Raw genomic sequence first — 8,546 nt, forward strand, 5'->3', positions numbered from 1 at the left:
TTAAGACCAAGTTTTATTCAGGTACAAGCTCTCCCTCCTCTGCGAGGACAGTTCTGCACGTCCCCGTCCCCCCCAATAGCTAGCAATCCAAAACAGTCCAGTGGAGCCTGAGTGGTGGGTGTTGCCTTCTGACACACTTCCGGTGATGTCAGGGGGTGTGGCATATGCAAATATGTTATGCTAATGAGTTATGCTAATGAGCTCCTGCACCTCTTTTTCTACGAAATGACCCCTGCCTGTAGCCCCCCACTGGAAGCTGAGGCTAAGAGACAGCGCCTGTTGCGTCTCTTCCAACACTTCCTGCCTCGGAACATGGAGGTTGTCTTTCGGCTCCTGATGCATGTCTTATCAATGAATCCCCTTTGAAAGCCCATATATGCTTGCAGCCATCGCTACGTGCACTGGCAATGAATTCCAGCATATCCTTACCGGTACTAATTGAATGAAGAAGTACTTCATCTGTCTGTTCTGAATTTATTGCCCATCCTATTTAAATGAAAAGACTTGTTTGGAAATCAACATTCAGAGTTGTGAGGAGAGGGACAGACAGGACTGCCATGATCAGAAGCTGATCGGATTACCAGCCCCCCCCCCCCCCCCCCCGGCCAGCAGCAGGGGATGGGGGGGTCGGGTTGCCAGATCCAGGTTGGGAAACTGCTGGAGGTTTAGGGGTGGAGTTTGGGAGAGGCCAGGTACCTCAGTGGGTCGTAGTGCCACAGAGTCCACCCTCCAAAGCATCCCTTTTCTCCAGGGGGACTGACCTCTGTAGTCTGGAGATGAGCTGTAATTCCGGGGGATCTCCAGGTCCCGCCTGGAGGCTGGCATCCCTAGTAGCAGGTGCAAAGACCCAGCTTGTCTTGCACCAGGAGTCGGGCAGAAATGCTGCATTTAGGTTATGTTATTATTTTATTTAAAATATTTGTATGCCAGTTTTTTCTCCCAAGGGACGCCAAGGCAGGTAGCGACATTATAACAACAACTGGATAAAAACATTAACACAACAAATATGAAATACATTGAAAGACCACACTAAAAACACCCTAGCCTCCCCATCGTCAGTGATGAAGTTTCTGGATATTCTTCAAGGACAACCCCATGTAGTAATAGTATATTTTATAGTTAGCTGCCCTGGAGGCCTGATATCAGCAAATCAATATTTTAGATAAATAGATATGGTTAAATCCTGAAAGTTCCTGATTGTTCCTGTACATTCTCAAAGGTAAAAGAAATTTCCTTTGACAGATTCAGTTGAGAAGAAGAAGAAGAGATTGGATTTATCTCCCAGCCCTTAACTACCTGAAGGAGTCTCAGAGCGGTTTACAAACTCCTTTCCCTTCCTCTCTCCACAACAGACACCCTGTGAGGTAGGTGGGGCTGAGAGAGCTCTGACAGAAACAGCTCTTTTTCAAGAACAGCTTTTAGTACTGGATATGTTGGATTAACTGGCTCTTAGGAGAGCCAGTTTGGTGTAGTGGTTAAGTGTGCGGACTCTAATCTGGGAGAACCGGGTTTGATTCCCCACTCCTCCACTTGCACCTGCTGATGTGACCTTGGGTCAGTCACAAGCTCTGGCACAGCTGTCCTTGAAAAAGAGCCGTTTGTGTCAGAGTTCTCTCATCCCCACCCACCTCACAGGGTGTCTGTTGTGGGGAGGGGAAGGGAAAGGCATTTGTAAGCCGCTCTGAGACTCCAAGTGAAGGGCGGGGTTAGGGGTATAAATCCAATCTCTTCCTCCTCCTCCTCCTCCTTCTTCTTCGAACTACGGCTTGCCCAAGGTCATCCAGCCAGGTGCAAGTGGAGGAGTGGGGAAACAAACCCGGTTCTCCCAGATTAGAGTCAGCGCACTTAACCACTACACCAAAGTTACTCATGTGGCCTGGAGTCCAAGGCAGTGGTAATTGGTGACGGTACTTGTCTTGTATATATTCTTTAGTTCAGTTTTGCATAGAAACATCACCAAAACCTTTTTGTGTCAGCTGCAACAGGTTAACACTGGAACTCATTCAATCCCACTGGAATTGCTGATCAAAAGTAACTAATGGATACCCTTCCTGTCGGACAGGTACAGCCTCCAGGTGAGCCCACGCAGTCTGGCAGGTAAAGGCTGGTTAAAAAGCGTGCAGAGCCTCCCCTTCAGATCCGGCCGCTCCTCCAGCAAGGTCACCTGAGAAGAAATGGGTAGGAAACTGGCAATGGCCGGACGGATTCATGGATTTCTTTTTCATGGCTGAATGTTTAGATAGATCCCTAGGAAACTGGGCACAATCAGGGTCTTGATTGGGGGGTGAGGGGGGGGGAAACACACCTGTGGAAAGGAAGAGCCACACATATGCTTGTGTGCAAGGACACCTTTGGCATATTTTGTGCTGCAGAATCTGCATTCTCTGGCGAGGCACTCAGTGAAACTCAAATGCTTATCCCTTTCTGTAACAGCCTCGTTCTGAGAGGGGTTTTATCATTCTGATCTTCGAAGGTCCGGAGTTCAGTACCTGGCGTCTCCAATTCAAAGGCTCCAAAGCAGCATTGTGAAATTTATGGAGATCTGCTGCCAGCCAGGGAGAAGTTTGCTTAGAGGCTGGACTTCAGAGCTGCCTTGTACCAGGTTAGAATAGTTTGTTAGGGGGCTCTGAGTCACACCAGCCAGCATCACGAGTTGAGGAAATGACGATGATGTGTAGTACTTTGCCCTAACAGGTCCTTGCCTAATATTGTGTGTGTATACTGTGGAGTAGCTGTTAGAGTGGCAGGCTAAGATTTAGGAGGCCTGGATTCAAATCCCGACTCTGCTGTGGAGGCTTGATGTGGTGACCTTGGTCCCGTCACACCCCCTCAGCCTAGCCTACCTCCCAGGGTTGTTGTGATGATAAAATAGAGGAGAGGAGAACAATGTTTAAATGAAGTCAATAAATAATGTTGGGGATCCCATTGGTTAGCTAACGTGCTTACCACCCTACCTTGCAATTGTTTCTCGGTCAAGAATTTGCTTTGTTTAGAACTTTGACATCAGTTTTGTAGGTTTCACTCTGCATGCTCATTCCATGTCTCATGTAAGCAACAGACTTTATTAGTTTGTCCATGTCAACTTATGTATTGAATTTAATGTCTCCCTCCTCCAAGAAACCTTTTGTAAATAAAAAAACCTTTAAAACCTGTGAAAAATATGCTGCTCTTGCTTCAGTGGGGTTTGTAATGCCCAGGGGTCATTTGGTAGAAAAAGAGGTGCAGGAGCTCATTAGCATAACTCATTGGCATAACTTATTTGCATATACCACACCCCCTGACATCACTGGAAGTGTGTCAGAAGGCAACACCCACCACTCAGGCTCCACTGGACTGTTTTGGATTGCTAGGTATTGAGGAGGGGGGAACGTGCAGATCTGTCCTCACAGAGGAGGGAGAGCTTGTACCTAAATAAAACCTGGTCTTAAAGGTGCCACTGGACTGTTTTGGATTGCTAGCTATGGGGGGGGGGATGTGCAGATCTGCCCTCACAGAGGAGGGAGAGCTTTTACCTGAATAAAACTTGGTCTTAAAGGTGCCACTGGACTGTTTTGGGCCGGGGGCTAGGGGGAGCTCTGCAGCTTACCTGGCTGCTTCTTGCTCTAACTGAGGGCTGCTGGGAGCAGGGGGTGGGGCTTGTTGCATATGCCCGCCCCCCTGGGCTCTTTACTGCCAGAGCTCTACTCCTGTGCGCTCCTGCAGGAAATGACCCCTGGTAATGCCAATGTATAATTTACATTGGCTAAAATGCTGGTTTGCATTACAAATATTTTTTTTTCTTCTGGTCAGGTGTTTTATGGCCTGACCTGGATAGCCCAGGCCAGCTCAATCTCGTCAGGTCTCGGAAGCTAAGCAGGGCTGACCGTGGCAAGTACTTGGAAGGGAGACCTCCAAGGAATACCACGGCTGGGATGCAGGGGCAGGCAGTGGCAAACCATCTCAGAGCATCTCTTGCCTAGAAAACCCTACAGGGTCGCCATACGTCAGCTGTGACTCGACAGCAAAAAAAGAAAAGTGTTTAATACACAAGAGATGGCAGGAATCAAAAGGCAGCCTTGCATGTGAAAAGGACCTTGGATTCTACCTAGCTAACGCAAAAGGGCAAAACGAGACACACTCTTCCATCAACGTTAGTCCAATTTAAAATATTATTTTACCCCTTCATATATCTTTGACCCCGTTGGGGCCAACATGGTACCAACCAGGTGTATGCCTAACTTTCCAAAGTAGCTGAAACAGATGCAATGGAGGGCCACTGCACTCTCCACTGTTCTGGTCAAAGAGAGGATATAATCTAGCGGAGTTCACCATGCAGGGAAGTTTTTGAAAGCCATGCCTGCCAAAATTATCTTCTGCTCAACTACTAAAGGCAGAAGGGCTCTGAGTCCCCCTCCTCCCTTGTATAGCTCCCCACCCTATTTTTTAAGAGACTTGGACGTAGGCCTGAGATTGAAGACAGATTTTTTTTTTCCGCTTCAAAGAGAGATCACTGCTCATTGCATGCATCACACTACACTTTTGCCCACTGGCTAGCCGTTCTTCGCCTCAGGGTGAAGGAACTTGCCTCTTCTCGATTCCTTTTGTCACAAGCCTTTGCATTTTGTCGCCATTCTTCCCCATTTGTTTTTCTTTGACATGTTAATACGTTGCATTCCCTTTATATGTTAGAAGCCAAAATAATGTTTAAAATGCAAAAACGGGAAAAAATGTTGCCACAAGAAAACAGAAAATAAAAAGGGAGTTGACTAAGGCCCCAGTCACACTAGCCGGATATTGCGGGGGGGGGGGGGGGGGGGGGGGAGAAACGCCTGGCGCAGTTTAATCCACGATTATACGATCAGACGCGCCAGCAGCACACCACGGGTCCTTCCCTCGGAGCCGGCGCGTAAATTAGGGGTCAGAGGGGAAAGCTGTGTGCCAGCGCGACCACACCGCAGGCATCCGGAGGCATCCCGTGGCAAACCATTTGCCAGTACTTTGGAGGTACTACTTTTTTATCGCACATTTTCGGCGGTAAGCCACGGGTTGGCCACGGGTGCGGTAAGCCACGGGTTAGCCACTTCCCAGATTTTGGGGTGTGATTGTGCACGGATAATCCACCCACCACCCGTGGCTCTCCCGCGGCAAATTTGCCGTGTGAACGGGGCCTAAGTTGCACCAGACAGAAACAAAATCAAGGCAGGATTTTCAAATCGGCCTTGCTGGGGTGAGAAATTCAACACCATCCTTGTTTCTTTGTAGCAGTCATCGACTGTCATGCATCAGACTGTAGCTGAGAACTTCACCCAAGACTACCTACCCCGCTGCACTTCAGAACACAAGCCGACCCCAAGATTACATACCACGCCATCCTCGGTGTGAGTCAAGAGTGAGGCCAACCTATTTTTCACCGGACCTCCATTTCGCATCTCCTGAGCAATCTGGTGGTAAATCTCTTTCTCTAAGCAAGTGCTGACCTGTGACATCAGAGCCTTGTATGGGTCACCTGGAAGAAGCCAGAGAATTAGCTGGTTCTTATCCGATTGCAAGGATCTCTCCCACCTTGGGGAAATTCCCTCTAAAGTTGCATTTGCTGTTAGCCATGGTCGTATTAATTTTTTTTATTTTATTTATCGTTTGATTTATTACCCCACTCGAACCCCCGCTAAGGGGTCTCTGAGTGACTTACATTTTGAATCTCATACCTAATCTATGGCCACAGAACACAGGGTGGGGGGCAGTCCCTATCAGCACCCAGTGGAGGTACTGGACGGTCTTCGGGTCGGCGTTAATGATTCCAGAGATTACGGTTGCCAGTCTCTAGGTGAGGCCTGGCAAGGTCCTGGAATTACAGCCAATGCTCCCTCTAAGATGTGGAGTCTTGTGAGCAAAAATTCTACTTTGTGAGCTCCTGGCATTAAAGTTGTGAGCGAGCGATTTGGCTACTGCATAAACTAGTTTGCTCTGGAGCCATCCTTCCTGAGCTAAGACAAAATGTGTGAGCCGGAGGCTAAAAACCTGTGAGCTAGCTCACACTCACTCAGCTGAGAGGGAACACTGGTTGCAACTGACCTTCAGACGACACAGATCAGCTTCCCTTGAATGAAATGGCTGCTTTGGAGGTTGGACTCTACGGCCTTATACCCCGCTGAGGTCCCTGCCCTTTCCAGGGTCCACCCTCAAGTCTCCAGGAATTTCACAAACTGGAATTGGCGGATCGTGACAAGCTGTTTCCACACTGCCTTCTCCCTGTTTCCACAGGCACGGACACACTCCTCAAAGCCAAGTTCAAATCTCTTCCTTGGCCTCAAATGCTTTCCCCTTAAGTCAGGCCTAAGAGTTACGCTGACTGATTACGCTTGGGGTATGACCCACAGAGAGCCTCGTGGCACCAGGAAACACTAACAAATTTATTGTGACATAAGCTGCCCATTTGAGGAAATGACGGCTTTAATCTGTTTCTTGTCATAAAGTACCGTAAGGCCGTAGCTGATGTGGGGCCCCCTAACGTTTCTTCCAGGGCCCCCAAACGGAGCCTTGGCTTTTCCTCCCCTTGAGCTCCACGGTAGCCACGTGCCTGTCGGTGAAACAGCGGCTGCATGAGATCCGCATGCTCTGAAGCACACTGGCTTGCAGTTAGTCAATCAGCCAGGGGTCATTTCATAGAAAAAGAGCTAGGGGAACTCATTAGCATAACTCATTAGCATATACCACACCCCCTGACATCACCGGACGTGTGTCATAAGGCCACACACCCCGCCCCCAACGGTCCCGGCCGCCGGCGCCGGCCTTAAAGCTCCCATGAGGGGCCCGGTGGTGGACCTGCAAGGCCGGCGGGAGTGCGAGGAAGCCCCGCGAAGGACCTCCCTGGCCCCAGGCAGGCAGGGGTGGGGAGAGGCAGGGAGGAAGCAACTTACCCTCCCTCTCCTCCTGCCTCCTCCTGGCTGAATGAGGACCGGAAGCGGGGCGGCCGGAAGCAGGGGGCGGGGCTTCGTCATGTGCCCTGCCCCGCCGTACCTCACCCGGGGGAACTGCGTTCCCCCGCGTTCCCCCCCGAAATGACCTCTGCAATCAGCCCCATCTGAACCAGCGCAATCTGGGGCGGGGAGGAAAGAATGCACATAGCTCCATACAGACATATAATGGCTGGCCCCAACAGCAAAAAGTTGCTAGCTATGGGGCTTCACAAACAGGGCTTTTTTTTGTAGAAAAAGCCCAGCAGGAACTCATTAACATAATAGGCCACACCCCTGACAGCACAGCTCATTAGCATATTAGGCCACACCCCATGCCTTCCCTTGACTTGCCCATGCGCCCCGCGGCTTCAGGGAGCCCAGGCAAGCCTCTCCTTGAAGGGAAGGCCATTTAAACTGCCTTTCCTTGGCTTGCCCTGGCACCCCACGACTGTGGGGAGCCTGGGCAAGCTGGCCCTTGGACAGGCCGGGGAAGGCACAGGGGGGCATTTAAATTCCTCCCCAATCCTTCCAGGGGCCCCCTGGCCCTCCCACCTCGGAGTCATTGAGGGGGGGTGTCGCTTTCCAGGCCTTCCCTCTGTAGCCAGGCACACAGAGGTTTTGGCTGTAGTGGGCGTGGCCAACTCTGAAGCCTGCCGGAACTCCGTTCCTGTGCGTTCCTGCCCAAAAATAGCCCTGTACGCTTCTGGCTCAGGCTTTCAGAAGGGTATCGCAATGGCTTCTCTACAAGCTGAAATTTTACCCACACGGTCTGGGAAATTCCCAGTCTGTTATATTTGTGGCATATGTCGTTCTCCCCATCTTCTGTTGGTACCTTGAACAACAATCCTGTGAGCTCCAGCTGATAGAGAATGCCTGGTCTTGGGTCACCCACGGGGTTTGAACCGAGTGTCCCTGGTCCTAGCCTGACATTTGAGCACTACGACGCCACTCCTCTGATATTTTAGTCGGGGTCACCTCTCCAGACTTCGTCTGGGATTCTTGCACGCAACAAACAGAGCCATCCCTGTCCTCGCCCAGGTGCCAGGCCTGTAGCTACAGTGGGGGCATTTGGGGCCCCTGCCCCCTTAATTAAAGCCCCGCCCCACAAATAGCTATGCCAGAAACCTTATTTTTGAGGAGGGGAACCCCACCACCACTGCCGGCTGCTGGCAGCGGCCACAGTGACAGTGCCATGGCTTGCCTTCGGCCTTCCCTCTCCCTCCCACTGTGGAATTTGGGGAGGCATCATGGGACTTGGAAAAAGACATCTCAGGGAGCATTTAAATGCCTTTTGAGTTCCACCAGGCAAGAAAGCTTAGAAGGGCACTCAAGAGTGGCACCTTCAATATATCTCCAAGAATCCCCCTTTCTGCTAGCCTAGTCATTTAACTACCCCCTTAAAAATTTCAATGCCCCCTGAACAAAAGAAATCCTGGCTACAGGTCTGCCTGGTGCCCCAAGGTGGTTTTAGAAGAGAAGAGAGAAGAGATTGGATTTATACCCTGCCCTTCACTACCCAAAGATAGTGGCTTACAAAGTCCTTTCCCTTCCCCTCCCCACAACAGACACCCTGTGAGGTAGGTGGGGCTGAGAGAGCTCTGACAGAAACTG

The sequence above is a fragment of the Gekko japonicus genome, unplaced genomic scaffold (genome assembly GCF_001447785.1).
Source record: "Gekko japonicus isolate JY-2015 unplaced genomic scaffold, Gekko_japonicus_V1.1 scaffold3968, whole genome shotgun sequence".
Lineage (NCBI taxonomy): Eukaryota > Metazoa > Chordata > Lepidosauria > Squamata > Gekkonidae > Gekko > Gekko japonicus.